Raw genomic sequence first — 7372 nt, 5'->3', positions numbered from 1 at the left:
TTTCAGTCACCACATTACATTACACAAAACACTGATGCTCTCGGTACATACCCAGGCTTAGGGATATCTGTGGCACTAAAAAGCTAAAGAAGTTGAGTCCTTCTAGACTATGGGGAACTTGGTCTAAGTATTTAAAATCCTTAAAGGCAAAGGCAACTTAATGGACATCAGAATCAACAGTGAAACAAACCAGCGGACACAAGCTCATGCATAGGAAGTGCATTTAAAACTGAGCTTAATGGGAGACTCTTCTTTACACAAAGGGTTGTGGGAGTCTGGAACGAGTTACCCAGTCATGCTGTCAAAAGCTGCTACCTTGACTTTTTTCCAAGAAGGGCCTGCAGGAGGTCCTCAGATCAATAAGTAATTAGCAGCCAAAACGAGCTAAATGTGTCAAAAGGCCTCCTCTGGTTTGGAAAGTTTCTGATGTCCTAATGTGAAGACTCCTAAGCTCCCAGTAAACATATGAGAGAGAAACTCTCGAGCTTTCCACTGCTCACCATTGGCTCAGACACAGATCTTAATTCGGGCTAAACTGCACAGCTTCGTTTCTTTGTTCCAGTGCTGCTTGTTCTTGAACAAGGCTAGCTGTGCTCCCTAAGAAACTATAGATTAACGCTGAATAAAATGAAGAGCCCCCTTCAGATGCATTATGGCACTTTAAAACAAATCTCAGCTCTTGAAGAGCTGTAGGATCACTGCTGCACTTCAGTCAAAAAAAGAATGTGTTATATTCTGAATTAGTCCCAACTGTGATGCCTTATACAAGCTCTGCAGCACCATCTCTAAAGCAATTCAGTTTCGTGATCTGTGTCGCTGTCAACAGTCTCTAATACTATCACAAATGGCTTTAGGGATCCTTCAGGAGACATGCTGAATAGGGACTGGGAAAATTATTTCTAACTGCAAGCTTCAGCAAAGTTCTTATTCATCACTGTGTTCCTTAAGGGCAACGTAGGGAAGAGGAGCAGACTGATGTTCCTAAAGTTAATAACAGACCTAGCATTTGGAGAGATGTCTGTTCGCACTCTTCAAACATTTTTGTGCTGAAAAAAAACATCATTCTTTTAAACATATCTAAAATGCCCTTGTTTTGCTAAGCAGAAGGAGACAATTTATGAATGTACGAATAGTATGGGAATTCAAATTCCCAGTATAGTGTTTTTTTTTTAAAAAAGCTCATTTTCACTGTATTTGGTTTCACTTTGAATCACTTCATATTGGAGAACCACTGTTCTGTCCTTAACATCATTCAAATTTCTTACACATTTCAATGTAACAATACCACCTAACTCAGCTTTGAAATGGCCTGTTATCAGCCTGACCTAGATCTGACCTCGCCCCTAAGTACGTTTTTTTTTCCACGCACATGACCTGAAACAAAACCACACGCTACGCTGATTAAATTTAGCGTCCTCGGGTGCTGTTTCTGAGATCACGGTACTGCTGGCTCTGGTTTGTGCCTTTCAGTACGGCAGGAACAGCACCGAGGCCAGAGTCGTGCCGTTGGGAGAACAGGGAGTCGTCCCGTCCTGGAAACTTGTAAAGACAGCACTTGCACTCTGACCGAACGGTTTCATCCAACAGCTGCAGAGAGATCTTCCTTCTAGAACCCAGTCTGTGCTTCCAGTTGTGACTTTGGTTCCAGACAGCTTCATGTTACCATCACGCAGTCTCAAGAGGAAGGCCTGCTACACAGCTACAGCTGTGCGCACCAGGAGGACAGCACAGCTCCAAAGTACTGCAGTGCTCACGAACAGCACCAATACTGCCGGCCATTATTCTGAATGTTTTTTTATGACAATAAGGGGGGGGCGGGAGACATGGCGTGGGGAAACAGTTTCTTTTTCTTGACTGCGCAAATAGCATTCAGGGTGCAAAATGGCAGCTTTTCAGATCCCTGCGAAACTGTGAGAACATGGAGAGGAGCTTCCTCTATCTTCCTTTTCCAGAACATTTGACAGCGTGCTTCCCCTTTCCCCCTCGCACACCCAAAGCCAAAAAAAAAAACAATTTTTCTTTTAGAATTTATATCCCTCCCAACGAAGAGGAGGATGAATTCATGAAGGGAACAAACCCATCTAATGCCTGTTACTGCATTCGTCCAAACCCACTCGCTCTGTGTCCTGATTCACGCTCTTACTTCATCACATACAGTATCTCCTCTGAGCTTCTGGTCGGACGTCTCCCCCAGCACCTGGTAACACAGACAGTTCAGAGGACCCCTGTTATATCGCTCTCGAATCATGAGCCTGAGTCCTCTTGGACATCCAGCTCTCCACAGCGACAGGCGATTCAAGTCTCAGTGGAGCCCAGCTGAGGGGCCATTCTCTAGGTATGGCTGACACTCTTAACAGAAGCCCAATAACCACTTATCAATACACGACGTGTAAAGATTGATTTTACTCCGTCCTGTGATATATAGCAGTGGCCTGCCGCAGAAGGTAAATTAGATTGTTCTCATTAGGTAGACTTAATTAGGGACCGGCTGCCCGTAATTAAGTAGTAAAATCAGTTTTGTCAGAACTAGCTAGTTTTTTTTCTAAGATTTACAGAACCGTAATATTGTTCAAGTGATATTTTGTATGGAATATATATATATGCTATTATTTTGGTTATATACATAGAGATATCCTTGCTATATATACATATATGATGGTTAGCATTGCATACCGAAAGATACTTTCTCCGAGACATGAATAGATTTATGTGAATTACTGTGTATAAGAAATATAGACAAAAGATTTTGGGCATTTTTACTTTTCCATGATCACTGAGAAAATTCCAGACAACGTAGGGCATTAATGATGCAGTTCTTTCCATGTAAAAAAAAATATCCGTACTGGTATCCTTAGATTTTAAATTCTGTTTGGTTATTTTTGTTGGTGATGCCGGCTGATGAGATTTTGTGGACATTTTATTGGCGTTTATTTTCCGTTTCAAACCTGTCTCTGTGTTCCTGCTTGTGAAATTGACTTGACTGCTCGTTTCTAAAAGGAATTCCTTGGGGGGGGAAAACAACAGAAATCTCCATTCTTTGGAAAAACAAAAAACAAAAGTCACTGCTGAACCACAACCCACAGAACTTTAAGGGACCAAAAAATGAAATGTACTTTTATTTTCAATCGGTAAATAAAAGAATGAAGCATTAACTGTTGTGGTGATTGTGTTGGTTGTAAAATAAATGCTGTAACTACTGTGGTCTTGGGTCTCTGGTGAGAATGACGAGTTCCGCCAGTTCTGATCCAAACATTGGGATTCATACCTGAGTCACTGCCCATTCCCAGGCACCAAGCAGATAAACGAAACATCACTGAAGCTAGGATCTGGGATGCTTTACCTGCTTTGAGGACAAACAAAAAAAAAGGGAAAGGTGGGCCCTCCCAGGAGGATCACCTAGAAAAAGGCTGAGCTCTAGGGTCACGGGTTCGAGTCAGGGTCACCTGGACTGTCACCAGGATTCACCTACCTGAGCGCTGGTAGGTGGGCTCTAGCTGTCCCGCCCTGTCCTGGTGTCTGCAGGCTGGCAGTGCCCCAAGGGGACCCCCCCCACCCCTCCGCAACAGGAGGTGGGCGCGCAGCCCTGGGGTGACACGCAACGCACGCAGCGGCCATACGAAGAAGCGGGCGGGGGTCTAACGAAAAGAAAAGCTTTTTTTTTATTTAAAAAAAAAAACAGGAACGGGGAGGCGAGATGGTGGTGGCGCGAGAGTCTCCCAGGAGGAGCCGCGCCCCGGAGGCCAGAGGCTGGAGCCCGGCAGCGAAGCCAGCGAGAGAGCCCCCACTCCCGCCTGGCACCCCAGAGTCCAGCAGCAGGTCAGATTATTCCCGACCCTGCTGACCTGAAGGTCTTTCCATTAAGGCAGGCCAGGCGAGGGCTAACCGAGTCCTTCAAAGCAGCTGGAGACTCCAGTGGGTTCTGAAAAGGTGCTGGAGGGGAACCTTTGCTCAGGACAGACTTTGATCCGAAGAGAATGGGAGTTGCTCAATTGCTATCAAGACTTGTAAGCAAAATCAGCTCAAGATCCAAGGCTGCTTGCCTGCAAGTCCCAGCTCTTGCAGAACGAAAGTGAGCAGAGCTCGTTGGCACTGACCACAATACAACCTTTTCACAGGGGCAGGATAGAAGAAGGGCGGCAGTCATAGTGGTCGTAAGTGGGTGGCCTTACAGCAGATGAATTGAATTCTGCATATTATTTACTTGTAATCTGAAGCAGAAACCCTTGCTCGGGAAGACAAAGCACCTCGACGTACGCTGGCACAGACATCCACGCACGCACGCACGCACGCACGCACGCACGCACGCACGCACGCACGCACGCACGCACGCACGCACGCACGCACGCACGCACGCACGCACAACTCTCCGTCTCTGGAAGAATGATGCAATGCACTGGATCTTAAAAAAAATCTTTACTGTTCACCCATAAAAGTGAATAAGTCACATCCATGGATTTTGTTGTCGAATTGGGAAAAAAAACAGCAGCTTGAATTTCCATCTTATTTCTGTAGTGGCGGCGTCACGTTTATTAAAAATACCTTTTTCAACAAGCAGGGCTTTAAGTACTGCAGCATAGAGTTCTGTCAGCAATATGAATTCACACAGACAGACCCTTCCCATGTCACTCAGACCACACAAAAACAAAAGGAAGATGAGCTCATGGGCTACAGCATGAACAGTACAGACAGCCCTACTGTCATCACCAGAGCCTGATAATGACAAATGTCTTGTGAACAGAAGGTATTTTTTTTTTTCTCTCCCCCACATGTGCCATTAAAATCAAGTGGTTACCAACTGAAACAACAAATTGACTGAAGCCACCTCAAACCAGCAAAGACACAAGGCTGTCATTTCCAAAGCTCTGGAGATCAACCACCATGCTTAATAATAATAAAATAATTCCTTACACATACTGTACTGTATATAGCGCTTTTCTGGACACTCCACTCGAAGGGCTGTACAGGTAATGGGGATCCCCTCCACCACCAGTGTGTACCCCCACCTGGATGATGCGCCAGTACTCTCCCCACACCCCAGCTCTCAGTGGGGAGGAGAGCAGAGTGATGAAGCCAGTTCAGAGATGGGGATTATTAGGAGGCCATGATGGGTAAAGGCCAGGGGGAAATTTGGGCAGGATACGGGGGATAACACCCCTACTCTTTTCGAGAGACACCCTGGGATTCTTAACGACCACAAAGAGTCAGGACCTCGGTTTTATGTCTCACCCAAAGGACAGCGCCTGTGTACAGTGTAGTGTCCCCTTTGCTATACCTGAGCATTAGGATCCACACAGACCACAGGTTGAGCGACCCTTACTGTCCCCCCCGCCAATACCTCGTCCAACCTTAGTTTTTCCCAGGAGTCTCCCATCCAGGTACTGGCCAGGCTCACACCTGCTGAACTCCAGTGGGCTGCCAGCTGGGAGCTGCAGGGTGATGCAGTTGCTTGTTCAGCCCTGGAACCCAGAGCCTGTTGGATGTTGGCCTATCAGAAGGCATGCTGAAAAAAAAAAACCTTTTCCCTGCCCAGGAATGTATGGTATCTTTTATCAGAAAACCAAAACAATCAGCCTCCACAGTCCACTATTGTAGAAAGGTAATGATGTCGCTGCATTCAACCAGCAAGGTCAGGGTTCTGTGCTAACTTCTGATGTCACTCCCTTGAACACACACAGAATAAGGTTGCCCTAGCAAAACAAACACCAGGACTGCACCATCTACAAGGCCACAGCACAACGCTCTGCTTTTTAATTACTCAGGCTCACGTGATGTGGCTAAATAGTGCATCCCAAATTTAAAGCCTCCCAGGGACTTGACACATCCTTTAATGTACAGTAACTTCTTAATTATTCCAGTGCCAAGGAAAAAGACGATTGTAGAATGCCAGCACTGCATTGAACCTTTGGCACTTTCACAAACTCAAATCTCTGGTCTGAAATTCAGAATTATCCTCCACAATGCAACCAAAAGGAGAGGTGCACCCCTGTCCTCTAAAACTATTCTTCTGTCCAACCCAGTGCCTGCGGAGGCTCAGGTGGAGGCAGACACAGACAAACCACAGGGTTTAAAGAGGACCTAGAGCTCCTGAAAGCTGACAAACTCATGGCGGCACAGAAGGAAAAGATTTCTATCCAGGGGAATGCAAGATGTTACTTTGCTAATGAAACACTTTCCATTTTTAGCCATTAAACCCCTATGACCCAGTTTCCTCCGCCTCCTGCTTTCCTCAAACTGCAGATGCAAGAAAACCAGGGCACTGGCAAACCACAGTGAAAATGCAAGACTGGCATTTTTTTTGCTGTTGGCCCGAGTTTTACTTGGAGTCAAGGTAGGTGTGTGTGTGGTTATTCACAATGACACACTTAAGAAAACACTCAACTGATGCAGGCTGAGAAACCTCTCAATTTAAAAAAAATATTTTTTGGAATTCTCCAATTTGGCTGCTGAATCTTAACGTCCTCTGCCTTTTACTCAGAAACTTCAAATCGGTGCCACCCTCCTCTCAGCCAGCCATGTGCACACAAGCCTCACAGCAATCTACCCCCCGTGTGCACTGCCCCCCTGATGTTAACATTTACTTCCTAAAGGAAATTTCCCAATTTTCCTGCTTAAATTTGCCTTATTGAAATACCATGAGATACAACAGCCGTGCAATAACGTGACAATGAATGATCCAGCTCTACTGCTGAATTCTAAATCCTGGCACCTTCCAAAAAACATCTGGATCAATTCCTTGGGTGAATAAGCTACAAGTTAAATGGACTAACTGGACTGAATGCCCCCCATCTGGTTTGTAATCGATTTCATGAACCTGTTTCTTTCATTTCAGTATGATGTGCTTTGCACCAAAATGCAGGCTCCCAGCGGGCCATCACAGTGAAAATATTCACATGGGGGGGGGGGGGGGGGGTGGCACGGCATGAAAGCTGTCTCACCGGTAAATCTCTCCCTGGGTCACGGCATTCAGGAGGTCTGTCCAGGAGGGCTGGGACCATCCCAGTCCCCCCTCTGTGTGCAAGGGCCCGAGATCCCAGCTGCTACTGAATAACTAAGGAAACGACATTCCCCAGCGGGACAGATCAGCCCCCTGGACAAAACTCACCTTCCGTGGGGGGGGGGGGGGGGAAACCCCCCACAATCTGACGACTCAATGATCCATTTTGCCCTTGTCGTTACTCAGGCCTTTGCTGTGCTCGTGGCCAACCTTTCATTTGAGCCACTATATTTTATATTCTACGAGCAATGTTCAGAAATACCAAAAAGACGAATGATTAGGATCAATATGCAAATAACCGCTTGCTTTAATGTTGGCGTACAGCAATAAGAGGGTACCTACTGAACGAGATGTGCTGGAATGCTGTACACCAGTGTT

This window comes from Atractosteus spatula, chromosome 28 (genome assembly GCF_055471065.1).
Source record: "Atractosteus spatula isolate fAtrSpa1 chromosome 28, fAtrSpa1.hap1, whole genome shotgun sequence".
Lineage (NCBI taxonomy): Eukaryota > Metazoa > Chordata > Actinopteri > Semionotiformes > Lepisosteidae > Atractosteus > Atractosteus spatula.
This window is presented reverse-complemented; position numbering follows the sequence as displayed.